General features: G+C 47.5%; 1 protein-coding gene across 1 annotated transcript in view; it reads right to left on the bottom strand.

Moving 5' to 3' along the window:
• FAM163A (family with sequence similarity 163 member A) overlaps positions 1 to 12,713 on the bottom strand; it is an 80,370-nt gene extending 67,657 nt beyond the window's left edge. Inside the window, exon 1 of the mRNA XM_081223424.1 lies at positions 12,673 to 12,713. The gene's annotated coding sequence lies outside the window, so the exon portion shown is untranslated. The remainder of the gene's footprint in view (positions 1 to 12,672) is intronic.
• Positions 12,714 to 12,869: the final 156 nt, after the last annotated feature.

Here is a 12,869-nt window from a genome sequence, read left to right as displayed (position 1 = left end):
TCTGGCATAGGACGCTCTCTGATTTAGTTCAAAATTATAATTCATCCATTTTAATATATAAATATATCATGGTGTTCTCCAAAGAACACCATGATTCCCATGGGTTTCATGATATGAACAAGTGTTTGAGACTTACTGGCCAAATCCAAAGAAAAGTTTTTAGTTTTCTGATTTGTTCTCTTGGTGGTGTCTCGTACAATTTATCATATTGGTTATTCGTAGCAACCAGCATTTTAAAAAATAATTTTTAAAATAATTTTTAATATTATTTATTTACTAAAAAAAATTTTTTTCTGGGGCTTCCCTGGTGGCGCAGTGGTTGAGAGTCCGCCTGCCAATGCAGGGGACACGGGTTCGTGCCCCGGTCCGGGAAGATCCCACATGCCATGGAGCGGCTGGGCCCGTGAGCCATGGCTGCTGGGCCTGCACGTCTGGAGCCTGTGCTCCGCAACGGGAGAGGCCACAACAGTGAGAGGCCCACGTACCGCAAAAAAACCAAACAAACAAAACAAAAACAAAAACAAAAAAAATTTTTTTTCTGAGTTGGGTCTTCATTGCTGCACGCGGGCTTTCTCTAATTGCGGCAAGCAGGGGCTCTAGGTGTGCGGGCTTCAGTAGTTGTGGCACACAGGCTCAGTAGTTGTGGCTCGTGGGCTCCAGAGAGCAGGCTCAGTAGTTGTGGCGCATGGGCTTAGTTGCTCCAAGGCATGTGGGATCTTCCCAGACCAGGGCTCGAATCCGTGTCCCCTGAATTGGCAGGCGGATTCTTAACCACTGCGCCACCAGGTAACTCCCTAGCAACCAGCATTTATTGAGAAAATATTACGTTTTCCCATTGCCCTTTGTCCCTATTTTTACTATAGCATTTATCACCTTCTCCTGTGATCTCTTTCATGTACTGCAAGTTCCTGGAGGGTACAGGGACTGTGGCTTTTCCTTCTCTCCCTCTCCCTCTCCCTAGTGAGCCCAGCACGTGGCCCAGGCACATGGGTCATGTTTGTTGAATGCAGGAATAAATGCATGAGTGAATAAAAGACTGAATAAAATAGGAAGACAGAACTTAAATCCTCAGCCTCAGTACTCTTCCTCCTATTCTCTGCTCCCTCCCAACTGGAAAACTCAGTGACACAGTGGTTTGAAACAACAGAAACGTAGATTTTACATATGAAAATACCATCCACTGTTATTTTTAAAAGTAAAATGAATCTGATATAAACCTATTATAACTTTACAGGTCTAGCCTTTGTGAGCTTCACTTCTAATATCTAATCCATCATTAAGCCCTATTGATTTTACCACACACACAAAAAATCATAGTGATGGCCTACTTAATGGGGAGAGAAAGTTTTATTCTGTATCTAAAAATGCTATGCATTATGTCTGTAGCAGAAGTTGGGTAAATCATGACATTTTACTGATACAAGTATATCTTTAAACACTCCATATTCTATCGTAACCCTGTGCCTTTGCCCAAGCTGTTCTCTTAGCCACCTCTGCCCTTTCTCCTGAGCTTGTCTATCAAAATCATACTTAACCTTCAAGGCTCAGTTCAAAAATCACCTCCTCCAAAAATACCTTCATGGTCTACCAGAATTACTGGGGCCAGCCTGATTCACTTTAGCCCCTCTGCGTGTGAGAGCACGTTGCCTGTACCTCTACTTGGCATTTACTTCTTTAGTCTGCAGAGTCCTGCTGATGTTATGACTGTTCCTCTCCCACACCGCCTTGCAGGTAACGCAAACCCAGGGACCAGGCCTTGCTCATCTTTCTGCCTTACCAGGGCTTGAACAATAGGCATTTTCTGAATTGAAGTGTGTTAGGCTGATCATCCACTACTAGTATATACGTAAATATCATTTGTGTGTGTGTCGTAAGGTGACTGTTTAAAAAATAGTTGTGGTATCTGGCTTTCCCCCTTCTGGCTAGGTTCTGACAGCCTTAGCTGAGAGCCCAGTCCAGCTTCTTGCTCTCACCCCTATTGGCAACAGAGCATACAGAAGGAGCAGCTGCCTGTGTGCTCCAGAATTTATCTGGAGAAAAATTCAAGCTGTTTTTTTTGGGGGGGGGTGGGGTACGCGGGCCTCTCACTGCTGTGGCCTCTCCCGTTGCGGAGCACAGGCTCCGGACGCGCAGGCTCAGCGGCCATGGCTCACGGGCCCAGCTGCTCCGCGGCATGTGGGATCTTCCTGGACTGGGGCACGAACCCGTGTCCCCTGCATCGGCAGGTGGACTCTCAACCACTGTGCCACCAGGGAAGCCCTCAGGCTGTTTATTTTTGAAGTGGAATGGGAGTCAGAGGTGAGTCCCAGCCAGTGAGCTGCATGGGAGAAGAAAGGTTTGCAGTGAGCAAGGCTCTCAGTTCTCAGGATGTTTTGTTTCAAACAGCAGACAGACTCCCAGCACAGACCTGGCATTCAGGGGCCACCCTGCTCATCTTCCTCCTTGGGGGCAGACATCGGGCCTCCCGAGCACATCCTCACAGCCCTCCACACCACTGGCGTCTGGACCAAAGCAGAGACAACCCCTCCTCCCTCTGTCCCTGGGGAACATCACACTTGCAGTCCACTCAACCCAGCCCTAATGCACACACAGAGACAGAAGCAAGAGAGATGGAAATCCAAACCAAAAGCGCTGACTGCTTTGTCCCTGAACCATGCCTCATACAAACCTATCCAGCCTGCAAAGATTTCAACTCAGCCACATGCTGTTATAACCCAAACTGAGTATGCGAGCACCTCTGTGATGCCGCTGTGCCTGTGTTGCAGGTTACTGTGCAGAGATCAGAAAAGTCATTGAAAGGAGAGCATAAAGGTGTCGTTGCTTGCTGGCAAAGAGCCTGTGTTCTCACATGTACCTGATCAAGTGGTTAAATGAGATAATGTAGGCACAGTGCTTAGCAGAGTAACGGGAACAGAGAAAGCTCCCAATGAAGGCTTCCTACCTAACAGTGCTGGAGGACCCCTTCTCGTGTGATTAGAAGCAAGTCTGTCTTCCACTGCTCCTGCGATTCAACGGGTGCCCTACCTGAAGGAGGGAAGGCAGTGCCTAATACCTGTCCCCATACCCTTCACGCATCTGGTGGCTTCCAAGCTGCATGGGGGGAAGAAACTGAACTGGGCATCTGTGCAGATGGGAAGCAGCCAAAGGGGCATCTAGGGACATACTGATTGCTGCAGGTGACAACTGCATCAATAACCTACCTTCCTTCCTCCTCTGGGGCAACACAGCCCAAGAGACCCCAGAGCAATTTTCAAACCTTTTCTTTCAAGCGTATCTCCCTTCCTCTCCTTTCTGAGGCCCAAATGCAATGTCCAGCCACAGTGTTCCTCCTGCGCCCTTACCTAGCACTGTCCAGGCACTGATACTTTATTCTGTATAGGGAAACAGCAGGGCGGTAAAAAGAAGGATAGTTTCTATTTCTTCATGTTGTTTTCAAGATTGGAGGATCATATCTTGCCTACCTAGCTCAGAGAGGCTAAAGACACCTCTCTCCCCAGCTTTCCAAGAAAACTTGCACAGTTAAATTTAAAGGAATTTTAGATGGCTCAGAGCCTATGAGCCCTGTGTGGTCTCACAGCCCTTTGGCTTTTATCCCAAAGGGAACCTCTCAAGCAAACTGAGGGGCAGTATTGCCCCACACTGTTCAGCTGGAGAAGAGCTTGAGGGAATATGTCAGACACAGGGCAAGGAAAGAGGGTTTTTAAAAAATAGTTAATGGGAGATAGCTTCAAGATGGCGGAGGAGTAAGACATGAGAGGTTACCTTCCTCCCTACAAATACATCAAAAATACACGTACATGTGGAACAACTCCTACAGAACACCTACTAATGCTGGCAGAAGACCTCAGACTTCCCGAAAGGCAAGAAACTCCCCCATGTACCTGGGTAGGGCAAAAGAAAAAAGGAAAAACAGAGACTAAAGAATAGGGACGGGACCTGCACCTCTGGGAGGGAGCTGTGAAGGACGAAAAGCTTCCACACACTAGAAGCCCCTTCAGTGGCAGAGATGGGGTTGCGGGGGTGGGGGGAGCTTCAGAGCCACAGAGGAGAGCGCAGCAACAGGGGTGCGGAGGGCAAAGCAGAGAGATTCCCACACAGAGGATCGGTGCCGACCAGCACTCACCAGCCCAAGAGGCTGGTCTGCTCCCCCGCCGGGGCGGGAGGGGGCTGGGAGCTGAGGCTTGGGCTTCGGAGGTCAGACCCCAGGGCGAGGACTGGGGTTGGCAGCGTGAACACAGCCTGAAGGGGGCTAGTGCACCACAGCTAGCCAGGAGGGAGTCTGGGAAAAAGTCTGGACCTGCCTAAGAGGCAAGAGACCATTGTTTCAGGGTGCATGAGGAGAGGGGATTCAGAGCACCACCTAAATGAGCTCCAGAGACAGGCGTGAGCCGCAGCTATTAGCTCGGACCCCAGAGACGGGCAAGAGATGCTAAGGCTGCTGCTGCAGCCACCAAGAAGCCTGTGTGCAAACACAGGTCACTATCCACACCTCCCCTCCCAGGAGCCTGTGCAACCCGCCACTGCCAGGGTCCCGTGATCCAGGGACAAGTTCCTGGGGAGAACACACGGTGCGCCTCAGGCTGTTGCAACGTCACGCCAGCCTCTGCCGCTGCAGGCTCACCCCGCATTCCGTACCCCTCCCTACCCCCAGCCTGAGTGAGCCAGAGTCCCCTGATCAGCTGCTACTTTAAGCCCATCCTGTCTGGGCAGGGAACAGATGCTCTCAGGCAACCTACACGCAGAGGCGGGGGCCAAATCCAAAGCTGAACCCCAGGAGCTGTGCGAACAAAGAAGAGAAAGGGAAACCTCTCCATGCAGCCTCAGGAGCAGTGGATTAGATCTCCACAATCAAACTGATGTACCCTGCATCTGTGGAATACCTGAATAGACAAGAAATCATCCCAAAATTGAGGAGGTGGACTTTGGGATCAACTGTAGACTTGGGGTTTGCTTTCTGCATCTAACTTGCTTCTGGTTTTATGTTTATCTTAGTTTAGTATTTAGAGCTTACTATCGTTGGTAGATTTGTTTATTGACTTGGTTGCTCTCGTCCTTTTTCTTTTATATATATATATTTTTTTTTTCCCCTTTTTCTCCTCTTGTGAGTGTGTATGTGTATGCTTCTTTGTGTGATTTTGTCTGTATTGCTTTGCTTTTACAATTTGTCCTAGGGTTCTGTCTGTCCTTTTTTTTTTAATACAGTTTTTAGCGCTTGTTATCACTGGTGGATTTGTTATTTGGTTTGGTTGCTCTTTCTTTATTTTTTTAAGTTACTTTTTTATTTTTAATAATATTTTTTTAGTTTTTTATTTCAATAACTTTATTTTATTTTTCTTTCTTTCTTTCTTTTTTCTCCCTTTTCTTCTGAGCTGGGTGACTGACAGAGTCTTGGTGCTCCAGCTGGGTGTCAGGCCTGAGCCTCTGAGGTGGGAAAGCCAAGTTCAGGACATTAGACCACCAGAGACCTCCCGGCCCCACGTGATATCAAACGGTGAAAGCTCTCTCAGAGATCTCCAACTCAACACTAGGACCCAACTCCACTCAACGACCAGCAAGCTACAGTGCTGGACACCTTATGCCAAACAACTAGCAGAACAGGAACACAACCCCACCCATTAGCAGAGAGGCTGCCTAAAATCATAATAAGGTCACAGACACCCCAAAACACACCACCGAATGTGGTCCTGCCCACCAGAAAGACAAGATCCAGCCTCATCCACCAGAACACAGGCACTAGTCCCCTCCACCAGGAAGCCTACACAAGCCACTGAACCAACCTTACCCACTGGGGGCAGACACCAAAAACAACGGGAACTACGAACCTGCAGCCTGCAGAAAGGAGACCCCAAACACAGTAAGTTATGGAAAATGAGAAGACAGAGAAATACACAGCGGATGAAGGAGCAAGGTAAAAACCCACCAGACCTAATAAATGAAGAGGATATAGGCAGTCTACCTGAAAAAGAATTCAGAGTAATGATAGTAAACATGATCTAAAATCTTGGAAATAGAATGGAGAAAATACAAGAAACCTTTAACAAGGAAATAGAAGAACCAAAGAGCAAACAAACAATGATGAACAACACAATAAATAAAATTAAAAATTCTCTAGAAGGGATCAATAGCAGAATAACTGAGGCAGAAGAACTGATAAATCACCTGGAAGATAAAATAGTGGAAATAACTACTGCAGAGCAGAATAAGGGAAAAAGAATGAAAAGAATTGAGGACAGTCTCAGAGACCTCTGGGACAACATTAAACACACCAACATTCAAATTATAGGGGTCCCAGAAGAAGAAGAGAAAAAGAAAGGGACTGAGAAAATATTTGAAGAGATTATAGTTGAAAATTTCCTTAATATGGGAAAGGAAATAGTCAATCAAGTCCAGGAAGCACAGAGAGTCCCATACGGGATAAATCCAAGGAGACACACGCCAAGACACATATTAATCAAACTATCAAAAATTAAATACAAAGAAAAAATATTAAAAGCAACAATGGAAAAGCAACAAATAACATACAAGGGAATCCCCATAAGGTTAACAGCTGATCTTTCAGCAGAAACTCTTCAAGCCAGAAGGGAGTGGCAGGACATATTTAAAGTGATGAAAGGGAAAAAGCTGCAACCAAGATTACTCTACCCAGCAAGGATCTCATTCAGATTCGACGGAGAAATTAAAACCTTTACAGACAAGCAAAAGCTAAGAGAATTCAGCACCACAAAACCAGCTTTACAACAAATCCTAAAGGAACTTCTCTAGGCAGGAAACACAAGAGAAGGAAAAGATCTACAATAACAAACCCAAAACAAATAAGAAAATGGTAACAGGAAAACATATCAATAACTACCTTAAATGTAAATGGATTAAATGCTCCAACCAAAAGACACAGACTGGCTGAATGGATACAAAAACAAGACCTGTATATATGCTGTCTACAAGAGACCCACTTCAGACTTAGGGACATGTACAGACTGAAAGTGAGGGGAAGGAAAAAGATATTCCATGCAATTGGAAATCAAAAGAAAGCTGGAGTAGCAATTCTCATAACAGACAAAATAGACTTTAAAATAAAGACTATTACAAGAGACAAAGGACACTACATAATGATCAAGGGATCAGTCCAAGAAGAAGATATAACAATTGTAAATATTTATGCACCCAACATAGGAGCACCTCAAAACATAAGGCAAATGCTAACAGCCATAAAAGGGGAAATCGACAGTAACATAACCATAGTAGGGGACTTTAACACCCCACTTTCACCAATGGACAGATCAACCAAAATGAAAATAAATAAGGAAACAGAAGCTTTAAATGATACATTAAACAAGATGGACCTAGTTGATATTTAGAGGACATTCCCTCCAGAAACAACAGAATATACTTTCTTCTCAAGTGCTCATGTAACATTCTTCAGGATAAATCATACCTTGGGTCACAGATCAAGTCTTGGTAAATTTAAGAAAACTGAAATCGTATCAAGCATCTTTTCCAACCGCAACGCTATGAGACTAGATATCAATTACAGGAAAAAAATCTGTAAAAAATATAAACACATGGAGGCTAAACAATACACTACTAAATAACCAAGAGATCACTGAAGAAATCAAAGAGGAAAGCAAAAAATACCTAGAAACAAATGACAATGAAAACACGATGACCCAAAGACTATGGGATGCAGCAAAAGCAGTTCTAAGAGGGAAGTTTATAGCAATACAATCCTACCTCAAGAAACAAGAAACATCTCAAAAAAACAACCTAACCTTATACTCAAAGCAATTAGAGAAAAAAGAACAAAAAAACCCAAAGTTAGCAGAATGAAAGAAATCATAAAGGTCAGATCAGAAATAAATGAAAAAGAAATGAAGGAAACCATAGCTAAGATCAATAAAACTAAAAGCTGGTTCTTTGAGAAGATAAACAAAATTGATACACCATTAGCCAGACTCATCAAGAAAAAAAGGGAGAAGACTCAAATCAACCGAATTAGACATGAAAAAGAGGTAGCAACTGACACTGCAGAAATACAAAGGATCATGAGAGATTACTACAAGCAACTTAATGCCAATAAAATGGACAACCTGGAAGACATGGACAATTTCTTAGAAAAGCACAACCTCCTGACACTGAACCAGGAAGAAATAGAAAATATAAACAGAACAATCACAAGCACTGAAATTGAAACTGTGATTAAAAGTCTCCCAACAAACAAAAGCCCAGGACCAGATGGCTTCACAGGCGAATTCTATCAAACATTTAGAGAAGAGCTAACCCCTATCCTTCTCAAACTCTTCCAAAATATAGCAGAGGGAGGAGCACTCCCAAAGTCATTCTACAAGGCCACCATCACCCTGATACCAAAACCAGACAAAAATGTCACAAAAAAAGAAAACTACAGGCCAATATCACTGATGAACATAGATGCAAAAATCCTCAACAAAGTACTAGCAAACAGAATCCAACAGCACATTAAAAGGATCATACACCATGATCAAGTGGGGTTTATCCCAGGAATGCAAGCATTCTTCAATATACACAAATCAATCAATGTGATACACCATATTAACAAATTGAAGGAGAAAAACCATATGATCATCTCAATAGATGCAGAAAAAGCTTTCGACAAAATTCAACACCCATTTATGATAAAAACTCTCCAGAGAGTAGGCATAGGGGAACTTACAGTCCCCTCTTAAACAGTCATGTACCACAATGTTCACTGCAGCTCTATTTGCAAAAGCCAGGACATGAAAGCAACCTAAGTGTCCAGCGACAGATGAATGGATAAAGAAGATGTGGCACATAATGGAATATTACTCTGTCATACAGAGTGAAGTAAGTCAGAAAGAGAAAAACAAATACCGTATGCTAACACATATATATGGAATCCAAAAAAAAAAAAAAAAGGCTCTGAAGAACCTAGGGGTAGGACAGGAATAAAGATGCAGATGTAAAGAATGGACTTGACAACACAGGGAGGGGGGAAGGGTAAGCTGAGACGAAGTGAGAGAGCGGCATGGACATATATACACGACCAAACGTAAAATAGATAGCTAGTGGGAAGCAGCCGCATAGCACAGGGAGATCAGCTCTGTGCTTTGTGTCCACCTAGAGGGGTGGGATAGGGAGGGTGGGAGGGAGGCACAAGAGGGAAGAGATATGGGGACATATGTATATGTATAGCTGATTCACTCTGTTATACAGCAGAAACTAACACATCACTATAAAGCAATTATACTCCAATAAAGATGTTAAGAAATGTACAAAAGAGTTTACAGGTCCACTCTCCCTGGAGGCAACAGGTATTATTAGGTTTTGTGTATATGGTTATGCAAATGCAAGCAAATATCTTGGACTGCTCCTTCTTCCTCCTCTTTTATAGCATGAAGAGTAGCATATGATAAACACCCTATGTATGTTTTCCACGCAGCCCTATATCTTGAAAACTGTCATATATCAGTTATATAGTAAGCTTCCTAAATCTTTTTTTATGGATGAACAGAACAGTATTCAACTATCTGGAAGTACCACAAGTCCCCCTTTGATGAGCATGTAGGTTGTTCTTTCATAGTTCAAACAACGCTATAATATACACATGCTTTTGTGGCCACATGCAAGAACAGTGGCAAATCGGATTCCTAAAAACGAAATCACTGAGTTGGATGTCATGGGCATTTCTAATTTTGATATACTTTTCTAAAAGGCTCTCCAAAGGAGTTGTACCAGTTTACTCTCCAACCAGCAATATATGAAACTGCCTATTTTTCCAGAACCTCATCAACAGTTTATCAATCTTTTTGATGTTTGCTAACTGAAAGGTAAATAAGTATGTCACTGCAGAGCTTACACTTTACATATTAAAGAAATTAATCCATTGTGTATGAATTAAATGCCTGAGTCCTATTGGGGAAAAAAAGCATCCAGTTTTACTAGGTCAGCACTTCCTCTGAAATCTAATGGGGTCACAAACATCCCTCGGACCTACAAATAACAGTCTTTGTTCACAGTGTTCTAGATTTCCAGCTACCACATGTGCATCTATTCTTAGTGGGAGAAGTGTTGCGCTGTGGAAGGAGCAGAGACTTTGGAATTAGACAGACCTGGGTTCCAGGCACAGCTTGGCTACTGACTAGCTTTATGATCTTAGCAAATTACTTAACCTTTCCCAAACTCAGTCTCCTCACATGAAATATGGGGATCATAATACTGATTTTGCAAAGCTTCATCTCTGGTACATAGAAGGTACTTAACAAATAGTAGCAGCTTTCATTAGTGTTAATAATCATCAGGCCAGATTCTAAACCTCAGGGCACTTTTCACAATTGACAGGACCTGGAACAGCCCAGCCAGGGCTGAATGGCTCTTTTGTTAAGTGGCCACCCAGAGGATTCCCAACTCCTCCTTGAAGTCACCACACCCTCCTTCCAAAGTTAGCAGGAGAGCTCACTAAAATCCCACCCAAGGCCTCTGGATGAGGGGTGGGCTGTTTCTGTGCCAGCCCCCGCTGCTGCCAGATGATGTTTGTATTCAGACTAAGGGCACTCTGGTCTAAGCAGAGCTCATTTCCAATTTCAGATGGACAAGTCAGAGGCAAAACAGAGATCCTTGGGCAAAACATGAAGGACTTGCTCTCATCGGCACCAGAGCCCATCTTTCCTTTCCCAAGCACTATTTTTGATGAGGTCACTAAATGCAGATTTCTAGTTTTGGCAGGAATGCCAGTGGTGCTAGGGCTTCTATCCAGGTATGTAACACTCCCTCCTCCCGAAGAACTTGAGGTTTTTCCCATTTACACATGGTCCTGTCTCATTTCATCCCCCAGGATGGCAGAAATTATGATAGTGAGGGAGGGCACTGCTGCGGATCGAATGCCCTGTCTGAACCTCAGGAAGCCATATTTCAGGATATGGCTGTGAGCGGGAGGTGACAGCCATAGGAATGACAGCGTTCCTCCCTGCGTGCCAACACGACCCCCATCTCTATATTCTATATGCGGGTTTGGATCCTCTCAGGCACGGGAGCTGGAACCTCCTGGGAGAGGTCTGAGAAATTATAATTGCTTTCAGAGAATGTTCCTTTGCTCTTTCTTCCCCTTAGTCCACCTCTGTCATTTGAAGGAAACGGGCAAGATCTGAACATAATTTCAAGTACTTCATTAGTACAGAAAGAAAGTGGCCTTTTTCCCCCCAAGACTCCAGATCCCAGCCAATCGCACGCAAAGTGAACATGCAGGATCTGAAGTCCCCCATCGTTAGTCTTTCACAAGCTATAAAACGTGGGTCTGCCTCAGACACGGGCGGGCCGGGCAGGGCACAGATACCAGACTGCGTAGACGTCGACCCCTGCCAGTTAACACGGCTGCCTCCTCAGAATCGGACCCCTAGCCCTGCCGGTGAGAACCACCCTCCCCGCAACCGGGGTCCTCCAGCCAGGCCGCAAGCGTGACCTGGGGCTAAGGGAGGGTCCGCAGCTGGGCAGACTGGAAAGGACGAGAGAAAGTGCCTCAACTGACTGCGGGCCCCAGCCTGCGGGGTGGCTACATCCCCGCCACATCAAACTAGTTAGAGCGAACTTCCAGAGCCCCACAGTTCCACCAGAGGAAAGCAATGCCCACGTGAGACACAAGAACACGGGTGGTGTAAATGGCCCAGGGGCACTGACAGAGAAGACAGCTCTCCACCCCTGCCTTCCTTCGCTGCCTTCGGAGGCGCAGAGCAGCGAGGAAGCCCCCCTGCAGGCGGTCTCCCGGGCGCCGCGCTGGGCACTCCACCCGCCCATCCCAGCCAGACTCCGAGTGAAGGGGACTCGAGCAGCAGAATGCGGGTTTCACCCCGACACTGCTTTCCGCTCACCTCCCGAACTCTCTACCCCGGCCAAACCCTCCTCCGGGCCGCTGAGCGGAGCTTCGATGTGGCCGGCGCCTCGAGACAAGCCCGCCGCGCCCGCCCGTCAGTGCACGGCGCTAGGGGATGGGGTGCGGGACGCCCGCCCCAGGGCCTCAGGAGGAAGCGGACAGCGGGCCAGGTGAGAGTCCGGTTTCTGTGTCCCTGAGGCAGACGGTCAGCCCCCGGCGGTCCTGGACCTGAGAGGCCGACCCGGCGCCGCGAACGCACCTCCGCCCGCCTTATTTTGTAAAACTTCAGGAAAACCACCAGCACATCCAGCCCAGATTGCAAGGCTGGCCCGGGGGCGCCCGCGCGCTCCGATCCACCCCGCCGCACAGTCCGACCGCTCCCACCCACCCCGGGTCAGCAGCCCCGGCCCGGCGCCCCGCTCACTCACTCGCGCCCGGCCAGCCCTCGCAGCCCGCCGAGTCGCGGGCCCAGGCAGCCGCATGGTCCCCGGGAGCTCGCGGGCGCCAGCCGCGTCCGTGTGGGGTCCCGCCGGGCGGAAAGCGCCGGGGAGCAGGTCGGCAACGCGGGGCTGAGGCGGCGGCAGCAGCAGCAGCAGCGGTGCGGCCGGGGGCAGGGACCCGGCAAGGCCCGCCCCGGGGCGGGGACGGCGCGACCCGCGGCCTGGCCTTGAGGCCCAAGACGTCCACCCCCACCCACTCGGAGCGAACAGCTCGGGGGCCGAGCCGGAGAGGCGAGCGCGGACCCAGAGCCAGCCGGGCACGGCCACGGCCAAGATAGGGGTGGGCAGAGGGCGGCGGCCCCGGGGAGCGCTTACCCGGCTGCAGAGGCGCCCTCGAAAGTACACGCTGGCCCGACACATCCCCGTCCCGGCGCGGAGGCAGGCGCCCCGCGAGGTCCTCGGCCCGCCCCTCCCTCTCCTCTCCCCTCCCCTCCCCTCTCCTCCCCTCCCCTCCTCGCCCCTCCTCTCCCCTCCCCCTCCTTCTGGGAACCTCGGCGCGGAGCAGCGCCTTA

The sequence above is a fragment of the Mesoplodon bidens genome (genome assembly GCF_964165515.1).
Source record: "Mesoplodon bidens genome assembly, chromosome: 2".
Lineage (NCBI taxonomy): Eukaryota > Metazoa > Chordata > Mammalia > Artiodactyla > Ziphiidae > Mesoplodon > Mesoplodon bidens.
Note: the sequence above shows the minus strand (reverse complement) of the source record. Positions and strands in the feature narration are given on the sequence as shown.